We start from the raw sequence: 13,557 nt of genomic DNA on the forward strand, positions 1-13,557 counted from the left end.
AAAATAAGCAAAGAGATACAGGATTTAAACAATACCATAAGTCAAATGAACTTGACAGATATCTACAGAACCATCCACCCAAAAACCAAGAAATATATATTTTTATCACCCCCACATGGAACGTTTTAAAAGACCACATGATAGGGCACAAAACAAGCCTTTACAAACTTAAAAGCATAGAAACCATATACAGCATCTTCTCCAACTCTGATAGAATTAAACTTGATATTAATTTCAGAATAAACCCTTGAAAACACACAAACATATGGAAACGTTACAACCACTGAAAAAATTAAGAATGAAATAAAGGCTTCATGGAAATCAGTGATAATGAGTACATGAGTTTCCATAATATGGGACACAGTAAAAGTAGTTATCAGAGGGAAATTCATAGCAATTAGTGGACATGAGAAAAAGATGGAGAGGTGACAAATGGGCAACTTAACATCACACCCCAGGGAATGGAAGGAAAACATCCAAAAAATGTGAGAACAAAAGACATAATAAAGATTTGAGCAGAAATAAATGAAAGAGTAAATAAATGAACCATATAGAAAATAAATGAAAGCAAAAGCTGATTCTTTGAGAAGATAAACAAGATTGACACACCATTAGCTAGACAAATTAAGAACAGAGAAAGGAACCAGGTAAGTCAAGTTCACAATGAAACAGGCAATATTACAACAGATAGAGTGGAAATACAAAGCATCATTAGAGGATATAGGAGTGACTATACGCCAACAAACAAGAAAATCTAGATGATATGGACAAATTCATGGACACATAAAAATCAACAAAGATTGACTCAGAAGAAGAGATAGCTTGAATAGACCCATAACAAGCACTGAGATTGAATCAATAACAAATAACCTCCCAACAAACCCCTCGTCCTGATGGCTTCACTTTTGAATTCTACAAAACTTATAAGGAAGAGTTTACACCCATTCTACTCAAGTTATTTCTAAAGATCCAAAAGGGAGGAACCTCCTGAATTAATTTTGTGAAGCCTCCATCACCCTCATCACCAAAACAGACAGAACAAGACAAGGAAGGAAAACTACAGACCAACATTTCTGATGAATATAGACGCAAAAATTCTCAGCAAGATACTAGCAAATTGCATCTAACAACATATAAAAAAGATTATTAATCACAACCAGGTAGGCTTTATTCCAGAGATACAAAGAGGGTTCAACATATGCAAAACCATAAACATAATACACAATATTAACAGAAAAATAAAAATCATAAGACCTCTACAAGGAAAACTATACCTAAAAAAAAGAAATAAAAAATGACACAAAAAAGTGGAAGGATATCCCATGTTCCAGGGTCAGAAGAATTAATATAATCAAAATTGCAATTCTACCCAAATTAATCTACATAGTTAACACAATATCAATAAAATTACTAGAAACATTCTTCACAGATTTAGAAAAAACAATCATAGAATTTGTCTGGAAACATTAAAAAAAAAAACATATTTTCCAAAGCAATCCTGCACAAGAAGAGCAGAGTAGGAGGCATCTCACTCCCTGACCCCAAAATATAGTACAAAGGTGTGATAATCAAAACAGCATGGTACTGGCACAAAAACAGACATGGGAACTAATGGAACTGAATAGCAATCCCAGAAGTAAATCCCAAAACATAGAGTCAACAGTTTTCTGATAAAGGACACCAGTCAATTCACTGGGAAAAGGAAAATCTCTTTTGCAAATGGTGCTAGAAATCCTGGGTATCTATCAGCAGAAAGATGGATATGGATCTCTATCTCTCACCATTAACAAAAATCAACTTGGAGTGGATCAAAGATCTAAACCTAAGACCTCAAATTATATAAAATATTGAGGAAAACCCTGGAGAAATTCTGGGAAACATCAGAGTAGGCAAAAAAATTCTTAAATAAGACCCCCAAAGCACAGGGAATAATCTCAAAAGTAGACAAGTGGGAATATATCAGATTAAGAAGTTTCAGCACATCAAAGACTCAGTAATTAATGTGAATTGACAACTCTCAGAGTGGGAGAATATTTTTATAAATGATGCCTCAGATAAGGGACTGATAATCAAAATAAACAGAGAACTCAAATGGCTTACCTGAGAAATAATGATCAACCCAATTAAAAGATGGGAAAATCAGCTAAGCAACTCTCCAAAGAAGACATATGAACAGCCAAAAAACATGAAAAAATGCTCAACATCCCTCATCATAAGAGAGATGCAAATCAAAACTATAATAATATACCACCTAACTCTAGTCAGAATGGCTAAGATTACCAAATAAATAAATTAATTAAATAAATGCTGGCAAGGCTGTGGTGAAAAGGGAACTCTCCTACACTGCTGGTGGGAATATAAATTAGTCTGGCCACTGTAGAAAACAATATGGAGGTTCCTCAAAGATCTACAAATAGAACTACCATATGATCTAGGAATTCCACTCTTGGGTATCTGCCCAAAAAATAGAATGCTTATTCAAAAAAGTGCTTGCATGTCTATGTTTATTGTGACATTATTCACAATTGCTAAGACATCGAATCAACCCAAATGTCCATGAACAGATAAATGAATTGAAAGAATGTGGCACATGTACTCTATGGAATACTAGTCAGTCATAAAAAAAAAAAAAAAAAAAAAAAAAAACACCGCCCTGCATTCGATAGAAAGTGGACAAATATGGAATATTTACTGCTGGGTGAAACAAGCCAGGCTATGAAAGACAGAAGTTGTATGTTTCCACTTATTATACACCAGCTGTCCACACTTTATGGTGGAAACTGAAATATTAGAGGACATCGATGCATGGAAAATGGTTACAGGCACTGAGAAAGTGTGGGAAGAGGATAGGAGAAGGGGGAGAGTGTGAGGAAAGGATCAAGGAAGAAAATAGAGGCAAGACATTTACGGGACACAGAAATGGATGATTATCTGCTGATGATAGCTTATATAGTATCTTCAACTGGTGTGGTGTGGAGTAATTCATGCTAGGTAAATTCACTTTTAAGCAATAGTGATATATAGTGATTGATTGTAAAAAAGAAATAGAAATATTTATAAATAATTAGCCTACATAATTATAACTTTGAACATGATGTTTATTACAAAATCTTATTGTGTTAGATTAAAAGAGACCAGTAAATGGCATAATAGTTATGTCACTGGACTCCCACATGGCTAACTGTAGTTCAAGTCCTGGACCCAGAGGCCTGAAACTCAAGGTGGGTGCATGTGCATGTGTGACCCAAATCCCAAGACAAGAATGGAGAAGGTAGGATTATGGCATGACTATCCCTCCTGGGAGTTGATTTCTCACTTTCTGGCTCTTTCTCTCTCTCTCTTCAGCAAGAGCACATGTCCTAAGCAAGAGAAAAAGTCCAATAACCAAAAAAAAAAAAAAAAAAAAAAAAAAAAAGAAAGAAAAAAAAAAGGAAAAAGAATTAAATAATATTTATATTTGAGGGGCCAACAGGTGGCATGTCTTAAATCACTGGATTCCCACATGGCCAACCATGGTTCAAGTCCTAGATCCAGTGGCTTGAGAATCACTCCAGGTACATGTGTGTGCATACTCAAAATCTCAGGAGGATAATGGAAGAGGAATTGCAGCATGGCCAATCTTCCTGGGGGTTGAGTTCTCAATTTCCCTCTCACTGTCTCTCTCCAGTGTGTGCACATACTCTATGGCAAAAACCTAAAAAAAAAAAAAAAAAAAAAAAAAAAAAGGGAAAAATAAAGCATATTTTCAAACAGTAAAACCACTGAACTTAGTAACTTAAAATACATAAAAATGTAAAATGTTTTAAGGTAAATTTCAGAATGGCATTATATAATAGGTTGAAATATTCAAGAGAGCTAACTGAAATACCTTTTAAAATGGAAATGCATTAAGAGGTAGGCCCTTGTTTATACTGTGGGAGCAAATATTGATTTTGTAGAATTGTGAGTCCAACCCAAACTTTTTATATTTTCATAAACTGGCAAGGGTAAAAGAAATAAAGAAAAGTAGTGAGAGGGTCCCAACTAGATGAGCAAAAATCAATAATTAACGACGTGTTTAAAGTGATACCAACCTGTTTTTCTATCACTGATGTCACTAAGAGATGCAAGCCCAAGGATTCTCAAACTTCACTTGCATCGGGATTATGAAGATACTTTTTATTGAGTTGTTCGGAAAGTCACGACACATTTTTGCATAGAAGAATACAGAAAAATGCTTCATGACTTTCACAAAAACCTAATAAAAAACAGATGTTTAAGTCCCACCTTAGAGTTTCTCATTCAATTAAATACTGATGTTCTTTTAAAGAACTCTATCTGACTTTTAAAGTAAGTTAATAATCATCACTACTTTGACCTATTTAAAATATAATAAGTCAATTCTTTCAAAATGATTAATGACAGGCCCAACCACGGTGGCACAACAGGATGGTACCACTGCACAGAGACTGAGGACACGTGGAAGACCTGAGTTATTTTAGCCTAATCTGAACAGTCCAGGCATGGTGGCAACATGCCTGCAATATTTGGCGACTAGGAGGTGGTTCGGATAGGAAGATCATGACATGGTGACACTTTGTCAAAAATCCTACCTCTTTTAGGGGCCAGACAGTGGTGCAATGGTAAAATGTAACACTATCAGTCAATCTCACACAGAATAGTTTCCAGTAGACTCCCCTGAGAGTTCTGAGCATATGGGGCTGGGTGACACAGGGGTGGATTGCCAGGCCAGGATCCTATTGGGGTGCTGTCTCTCTTTCTCTGTCTCTCAAGATCATGGGAGAAATAAATAAAAAATTTAAAAAATACTTCCTACCAACTCTCCAGATACTGGCTGTTTCCCATCCCATTTCATTTAGCCCAATTGGGTCTGATAACATTTCTGTGTGTGCTAGTAGATGTGTATGCTCACCAGAGGAAGAGAGAGAGAAGAAAAACCTCTCCTCCCCCCGCCTCTGTATGGAATATGGTCACACTGCAATCCCTTTTCCTCCATCTTTCCTGTTCAAAGACTCAAACCACACAGTCAACCATGTGAAATCTAACTATCATTAACCACCAGTCCACCAAGCCTGATAATTCTGATAATCTGATTCTGATCATCTGATTTTGATAATAAAATCAGTAGAAACTTCCACATTATAAAATATTTACAAAGTAACACAGCATCATTTTTGTAAACTGTGTCTGACAGTAATCAAAACTGATTCCATGACAAATAGAGGTCAAAGAGTATCAGTCAACCCCCCAAAACTGCTTTTTCTAATAGACATTATTATTTACACAAAAAGTACTAGTTTCTAGAAGCTGACCAGTAACACAGTGGTAAAACAGTGTTCTTCAAGGCTGACCCACGTGTAAACATTCCCAGTTCACATCCAGAGAGCTCCCTAAGACACACAGGTACCCACGATCTGGCTGACTGAAGCTGCGGGTAGATCATATCATTGGGACCTCATTCTAGGTTCTCTTTTTCTCTCTTTTGGTCTCTCACCCATTAAAAAAATTAATCAAATTAAAAATAAATAATAAGTGCAAGTTTCCTATTAAATTAATATTAAATAAAGTCCTTTCAGCCAAATAAAAGTTAAAAAATACCTTGACTGAAGCCAACCCATGGATGTGGTCTTTGAGGCGGCTGGATTCCCCAAAGCCAACCATGTGGTTGGAGTCCTGGATCTATTAAATGTTCACAGAAAATGCATATTGTGAAAAAGTAGCAGGAACTTCAAACATTTTTTGTTCCAAAATTATGTCTGTACTTTAATTCCATTTTCCATAAACCTTCTGAATTCCCCTTACACATAAAGCAGAGTACATTTTCAGTTTCAGTATGGTTCTGTGGTAGAGCCAAATATCGTGTTATGAAAGAGAATGAACAACAGGAAGACCTCCTATGTCATAGATTCAACTTCTGAAAAGCAATATATGTTTAAAATGTGTATGACATATCATACTGAAGCCACATCTACAGATTATTATCTAACAATCACAGAAAAATATGAACCGAGTCTCTGCTGAAGTCTAGGTGTGGGAACTAAGCACATGGAATACCAAAGGGCTTAAGACTAACCCTTTCACCAAAGAAAGAAGGAGGGGAGGAGGAAAGAAGGAAGGGGGGGAGAGGGAAGGAAAGCAAAGAAGAAAAGGAAGTACAGAAGAAAGGGAGGAAGTGAGGGAAGAAAGACAAACTGGTTTCACTTTTCAGTTTTGGAAAAAATAAAACAAATGAAAATAGTGAAATAATTTGAAAATATTTGTCAACCTTACTACTGGTCAAAGTGATTCCATTAGAAAAATTCCATTATGGAGTCGCGATATGTTAATAAAAAGACATGTTTGCAATGTCGCACATCTTCCATGCTTTCAGAGTTAAGTACAGCCTACAGAACAGCAGGTATAAAAGAGGAAGCACTTTTCTCAAGAAACTGAGAAGCTTTGGCAAGAAAACCACGATAGACCATTAAGAACTGTGCTATCCATGCTTCTGTTCAAAAGGGCTCTGATCGTCATCCCTCTCAGATTTGGAAGCTATTCATCCCATTAAGGGAGGGAAATCTGTCAACCTCCTCCTGCCGCAGCTGTTCAGATTATAGAGCAAAGGGCAGCCGTCAACATGAGCAGGGAGAGCCCAGAAGTTACATACCCACGCAAACAGAGCACAGAGAGCGGCAGAGGAAAGAAAATGCTCACAGCTTATTTTTAATGCCAGAAATGTAAGAGTATCTTTGTTACTATCACTAAACACAGGCTTTGATTCCTTGTTTCCATAACTTGTGATTGGTGAGTTATTTTTACATTTATCTTAACGATATTACACCCTGTTCTGAGATTTGAGAGGACATTTTCCTGCCTGTGAAACAAACAAGTCTTCTCTCTGACTCCATTTCTCCCCTGACCTTGGAAAGGCTGAGCAAGAGAATAGTCTTAGTTGTATATTAACCTGTATGCCTAAGATCATGTGGGTAGAAGTCAGGCTTTGTTAACACTGAGGAATTTCTGACCTGTTTGGGTTCAATGTTATTTAGTGACTTTAATGACTTTTATTTGTCCTGTGGAAAGACGCAAATGCGAACTTCAAAATGTGAATTGTGAGGGGAAAGTTCTCAAACAAATGTGCCTGTATTTACAACCTTGAAACCATACACCTGAAATTAGTGTTGACAAAACTCCACTTGGATAGGTGAGTAAAAATTAATGGAACATGATTCATCATGGATATCAAATATTCAAATTAATAAAGAGCACAGTCAAGTAGACATAATTATTATATTCTTCAATTGTTGCCTGCATGCTGCAGTGGACAGAAGGATTTGGAATGTGTCCTTTATTGTGCCATGCTGGTTTGGGCACTAGCAGGGGAATTAAGGATTCATGCCTCTACATAATGATAAATGATTAGCGCTGTGAAAGTAATTGAACTCCGTTCTAGACAATCCCTTGCACTGTCAGCAAGAAGCTGGAGCAAACTGTGTCATTTAACAGAGTTATGCTGTAAGTGAGAAAAACCTCTGATCTGTGCACAATTAACTTTCTAATAATTTTTAGGTTCTCAAGATTAAATGAGAGAGTTAATATAATAGACCATGTAAATGTGTATCAGTGATAGAAAGCAATGCAAAGGCACTAAAAAGGATGGGAACGTTAAAGATATTAACAATTGCTCTCAAATTTAATAAGAGACAGGTGTCAAGCTGTTAAAAGGATGATTGTTGCAACTGGAACAGCTGAGGATGGTAAAAGCACAGCTGTTGCAAAGATTAATTGTATAGTAACAGAGAATACTTGTTTCACTGTGCACTCTGCTAAGCTAAATTATATTGCATGAGCTCATAAACTACCCTGGAAAGTGAAGGACTAAGGGTATTCACACTTATTTTACTTAAGAAAATACTATCACTCCAATTATTTGTCATCATTTTATGCCCTCAAAATTTTAGCAAACTGGCTTTACTGTTTATGAAGTTTCTCAATTTTCTGTATTAAATCTATCAAAATCTCAATAACCATTTATGAAAACCATACAATTGTGTTACACTGCATTAACTTCAAAGTGATCACATTTTGAAAGTAATATGTTCTCCTTGACGTTCACTGGTACCTTTTATTCTGGGAGATTAATTAATCAAAATGTTATTGTATCAATGCAGAATAATGAGTTGTATTTCAGGCATTTCTGTAATTAGATGACTGCTCTGCCTGAATAGGGGCTGCACTGTGGTTCAGTTTCAGACTCACTCTGACTTCTAAGGGGAAAAAAGGAAAGAAAGGGAAATTGTTTCATGTTATTCTCAAATTTTCTGTTTGTTACAAACCAAAGATATCTAATATTCTCTTGTACAGCATAGACTAGAGGACAAAAAGAAGGGGAAAATGACCAAACTAGAAACAATATTTATGGCTGCTGCTGCTATTTCTTACTAAAGAGTCCATGAGTGAAAATGGATTATACACATTTATTCACAACTTTCTGAAGAGTATGTGTTCCTTGGTAGTACTGGTGTTATGGAGTGAGTTTTCTATTTATAATATTTTGTTCTGATAAATTATAAAATCCTACTTTCTCACCTATCTAGTCAACAACATTTCGTGTGAGTTATATTCACACTGGTCAGTGGATATTAATTCTACCAAAGATGTGGATTAACCATTGAAATATTATTTTATTTGAGCTGATAAATTGCTTTGAGAATTAATTTCAAATATTAGTTCTATTCAACTTTGAAAACTTTTCTATGTGTTTAATTTATCTTTAATGGCTAGTTAAAGAGACATTCTTCTCCATAGCGATATTGATATTTAATTGGTCAGACACAAGATATTAGCCCTTTTTTTGTTAATAATTGCAAAAGGTTTGTTTCTGCCTGGATAGACTTAAACAAAATATTAATTTCTTATTTTTAAAGTTAATTTAATACTGAAGAATTCAGTGCTTCTGGTTTTTATTCTTTGGGTTTTGTTCTGCTTTGTTTTTGTTTGTTTTGGGGTTTTATTGGAGTGAGGTTGCTATGCAATTAGGCTTCCACTAGTCTTTAATTACCACTGACCCATTCAGTTTGGAACTATGGTTTGGTAGACACTCTCTGGCTGGTTGCCTAATGAGATTCATATTTGAACAATCAAAGAAACCAGTGTGAAATGATGATAAATTTTGATAACACTCCTTAGAAAGAAGGAAAATTAAAAAGAACTGTGTCAAAGACACAGTTTCATACTTGTTGTAAACATGCTATATCCCATTCTTTCAAAAGTATTTTCACTCTTGTACATTCTAAAATCCTAATCTAAGGTAGCAAATAAAATAATTTAAAGAAAAAAATGACATTGCTGCTGGAAAATTGTCAAGGGCATGTCTTCGGGCTGACATCAACATGTTGAGAGGGTGAATCTGGCATATTTAACAATGTACTGCAACGAGGTGAAATTTCTAATATCTTCACCATTGAAATGTATACAACAGCTTCTCTGGATCTTTTTTTTTTTTCTCAAAGTAATTGTCAATTGAACTAATGAGCTTAAATTCTTAAATAAGTTTACAGATGTATTAAAGTACATATGAGTATCAAAGAATACTGTTCTATTCAATGCTAGAATTATGACAAATCTCAGAAAAGGGGGGGAGGACATGAGGTTGAATACTATTGAAAAGAAGCAAGAAAATTCAGAATTTGGACTATGTAGTATGTCAATAACAAGGAAAATGGTGAGGCATTTAGAAACCCCTGTAGTTTTTTTTATATGTTCTTGTGTTTCTCCCTTATTTTTATTCATTAGTTGTTTACTTCCCTTCCCTTCCCTGTCCTCTGCTTCATGCTTATTCCCAAAGTGTGCCAAAGTCATAAGAATAGGTTGTTTGTTTTTCCTATGATTCTATGTCCTGTGGTGTCCAAAAAATTGTCTTTCATTTAAAGAGCTCACAAATAAGCTTAAATGAATTGATCAGATGAATTCTCACGTATTCAAAGCTGAAGAACAAAAGTACAAGATAATGTACAGAAACCAAAAAGGAAAAAGATATTCCAAATGCGGTAGGGAAAATAAACAGGAAATAAAAGAAAACATCAACTTTTCTAAAAGATAGAAAGAAGCAAACAGGTTTTAGGATGGTTGCAGCTATTGCAGAACCAAGACATTTATTTTATTTAATATACAAATGTTAGTCAAGCACTAGGTAGCATGATGCACATTTGGGGACAACAATGAGTAAGACAAACATCTCTCCTGACCTCTCACAGTTTGTTGCCTGGTGGAAAACCTAAAGAAGGAAATAAACATTGTCCTTGTGTAGACAGTAACGTGTGGATGAAAGGTGAGATGGTCAGCCAGGACTTCTGGAAATAGATGACATTTGTTCTGAAATCTCAAAAGTAAGGAAAAAAGGACAACTGTTCAAAATGTGGGAAGAAATACATTTCAAGCAGAGCGAGTATGTGCCAAGATTTGGATGTAAGAGAAAGCTTGAAATGTCCAAGGAACTAGAAATAAAAGCCAATGAGGCTGGAGGAGTGAGAAAGAATTTGATAGAAGTTGAAGTTGGAGAAAGATAATGTAGACCTTTGACATCAAGCTAAAGATTTTATTCCAAGGGCAATGGGAGATTCCTTCCACTTCTTTCAAGTACACCAAAGGTCATAATCTACTTTAACTTAAAAGAAAAAATATAACAATAATACCTCCCTGGTTGCTGTATAAAGATAAGATTTTAGGGAAATAAGAGGGGATCAATTAGCAAATCATGCCAGTATCCCTGATCAGAGATGATAGAAGCCCCAATTTGGGCAATGACAAAGAAAAGTACAGCTCTTTCATGTACAGAATGTGCAGAAGAATTGGGTGGTGGAGACAGGACTGAAGAAAGTAGTAAACTAGGGTTGAACTTTAGGTTTCTGGCTTCAGACACTTATGTAAAAGGTAATGTATTTACTGAGACAGAGAAGTCAATAAAAAGGGGAAAAAACAAGTTTGTATGGAAGAATGAATCAATAGTGTAATTTCAGATATGTTTGTATAGAGATGTCTATTGAATGTCCACGTAGACATGTCTGTATAGATAAATTTGGATATCAGAGGAGATGTTTGTCTGAAGTATTAATCCAGAAATCATCTGCACAATATGGTGTTTAAGGAAATAAAAATGCATGAGATTCACTAAAGAGAAAAGGGATAAAAGGAAAAGAGACAGAGGTAAAGATCCAAGTATCACCAACAATTCAAAATGCCAAATCCATGGCCGAAAGGTGTTTTGTTTCTGCCATAGGCTGAACCTCCTTAGACACTTCCAACTGAATCAGACACATGAGCAGATACATGTAGATACATGGTCTTTTTTTCTTTTTTGTAATTTTTTAAAGAATTATTTTATTTAACTTTATTTGTTTATTTTTAATTTGACCAGAGAGAGACAAAGTAAGAGAGAGAGAGAGACAAACAGAAAATGAGAAGGCAAGTTACCAGGTCTGAGACTTGGTCATTTGGGAGTCCAGTGCAGGCCCCAAGGGTATGGTCTTCCTAACGTCTTCCAAAGGGAACAAGAGATTCATTCCTGAGACTAGCAGATAGTGTAATGGTCATGTCACTGGACTCCCATATAATTGACTGAGGTTTGAGTCCAAAACCTGGTGGCTTAAAACTCACACCGGGCACGTATATGTGTGTTCCCAAAATCCCGAGAGGAGAAGGGAGAAGGGATTGCATCATGGCCATCCCACCATGGGGGTGATTTCTTGCTTTCTGTTTCTCTGCCTCTCTCACCCTATAGCAAAAATCTCTCAAAAAATGCCAGGCATGTGTGTTTGTATGCCCAAAATCCTGAGAGGAGAATGGAGGGGAAGGGATTGCAGTGTGACCATCTCCCCTAGGGGGTAATTTCTCGTTTTCTGTCTCTCTGTTATGTCTGTTTCTCTGGCATGCTCATGCACCCTATAGCAAAAATCTCTCTCAAAAAAAGAAAAGAGAGATTCATTGCTAACTAGCAGGGGGGTATATGTTGATCTAAAATAATACCAGACATTAATAATTTGAAATCTCTATCTTAGAACAACCAATATAGTTTTTGATTAAAAAACATATTATCTTCCTCTAAATCTGAAGCCCATTATAAAATCTGGACAAGAGGAAACTTTTCTCTGTATAAACATTCATACTACATGACATTTCTATAAAACTATTAAGCTGCCTGGTTGCAATTAATTAAAATTACTAATGAAATGTTGGTCTTCTGGGCCCAAGTCACACACTCTGCCTTTTCTCATTCCTCCTATGCATGGTTTTCCTCTTTTGATCAATATCAAATCTGCAGAACAAAATATAGACGTAAGGTTAATTCTGATATTTAAAGTGACTGATAATTTTAGAGTATTACCTCTCCCAGAAGAGTTTTCTTTTCAATGAAAAAGTGAAACTTTATGGAAGCATTGAAAACGTTACACTGAAAAGTAAAGTCTTCATGATGGCATTTCAGATTATCAAAATTAAAAAAAAAAAAAAAAGCCATGATGGAACAGGGAGACATTTCATGCAACTGCTGATAGCATTAACATTTTTCTATGAAAAATGTCTTTTGGAAGCACAGAACATAGATTTAGCTGAAATGCCTATCTTACATATTATAGCTTTTTCATTAGCTATAACGTGGTACCCTGACTCAACTGAATTCTGTGTAACAGTAAAGATGACATACCAAGCTTTTACCCAGCAAAATAGATGGCTTTGTTTGTTTAAAGAATTAAAATGTATGTCTGTCATGGTATAAAAATAATAATGATGATGTTTGAAGTTTGTTTTATATTTGTGTATTTATTTCTATCATTCTGAAAAGGGATCTGAGGATACTTTTTTAAAAATTGTCTGCAGTGTCCTCTTCCTTCTAAGGAATAAAAGCAACACACACTAGAAATTACTAGTTTAAAAGTACAGCTGAGGTCCTATTATTTGAAACACAGTTCAAGTCAACACAGACAATAAAGTCATTGACTAGGGGAAAATTTAACTGACCCTTTCAAGGTTGAAAAAGACCTTCAATCAAAATGATTCTCTCTCAGTGGAGGAAGAGCTCTGCATTGAACTGATTTCATAGTAAAACCTACTGAAACAGCTCTCGCTGGGGAAACATAAGCTGAAACAAAAACAACCACCATAAAAACCCACCACAATTGTGGTTAAGTAGACTAGTTGAGCTGCCTTTCTCTACTTTCAAAGGACACTGCAGATGAGAGGAATTTTCTAAAAAGCAAAACAGACCAGATTAACAAAATTAAAAATATTTTAAGAGTAATATCATTTCTTACTCCTGTTTGTGGTTGTGTTCTAATATCTATCTACTCAATAGATATTAGACCTAAGGTTTTGGACTTCTATACAATAGAAAAATGTACATGTTCTATATGTGAGATGTACAAGAAAAAGTAAACAAATAAAAAGGGAATTTCATGGCACAAAGAGCATTTATGGCTTACTCTAATGTATTTATTATCTCTGTCTCTAGCCTGCCTTCAGGGTTAAATCCTCCAGTAAGGGCTCTGGAGGGAAAGAGCTAAACAGGGTGTTAACATGTGCCTT

The 13,557-nt window shown here is 35.5% G+C and overlaps 1 long non-coding RNA gene across 7 annotated transcripts in view; it reads left to right on the top strand.

The window, feature by feature from the left end:
• The first annotated feature begins 6,554 nt into the window (after nt 1–6,554).
• The window catches only part of LOC102486074 (uncharacterized), a 36,751-nt gene continuing 29,748 nt past the window's right edge, over nt 6,555–13,557 (top strand). For 4 of the 7 annotated variants that reach the window (XR_333257.2, XR_333261.2, XR_333256.2 and 1 more), the window contains exon 1: nt 6,984–7,183. This is a non-coding gene — a long non-coding RNA (uncharacterized LOC102486074). Of the gene's footprint in view, nt 6,784–6,983; nt 7,184–7,320; nt 7,495–8,440; nt 8,511–13,557 lie in introns of those variants that run through there. The other 3 variants (XR_001370355.1, XR_001370356.2, XR_003549254.1) reach the window with 3 other exon arrangements.

This window comes from Tupaia chinensis, unplaced genomic scaffold, assembly GCF_000334495.1.
Source record: "Tupaia chinensis unplaced genomic scaffold, TupChi_1.0 Scaffold000033_1, whole genome shotgun sequence".
In the NCBI taxonomy this organism is placed as follows: domain Eukaryota; kingdom Metazoa; phylum Chordata; class Mammalia; order Scandentia; family Tupaiidae; genus Tupaia; species Tupaia belangeri.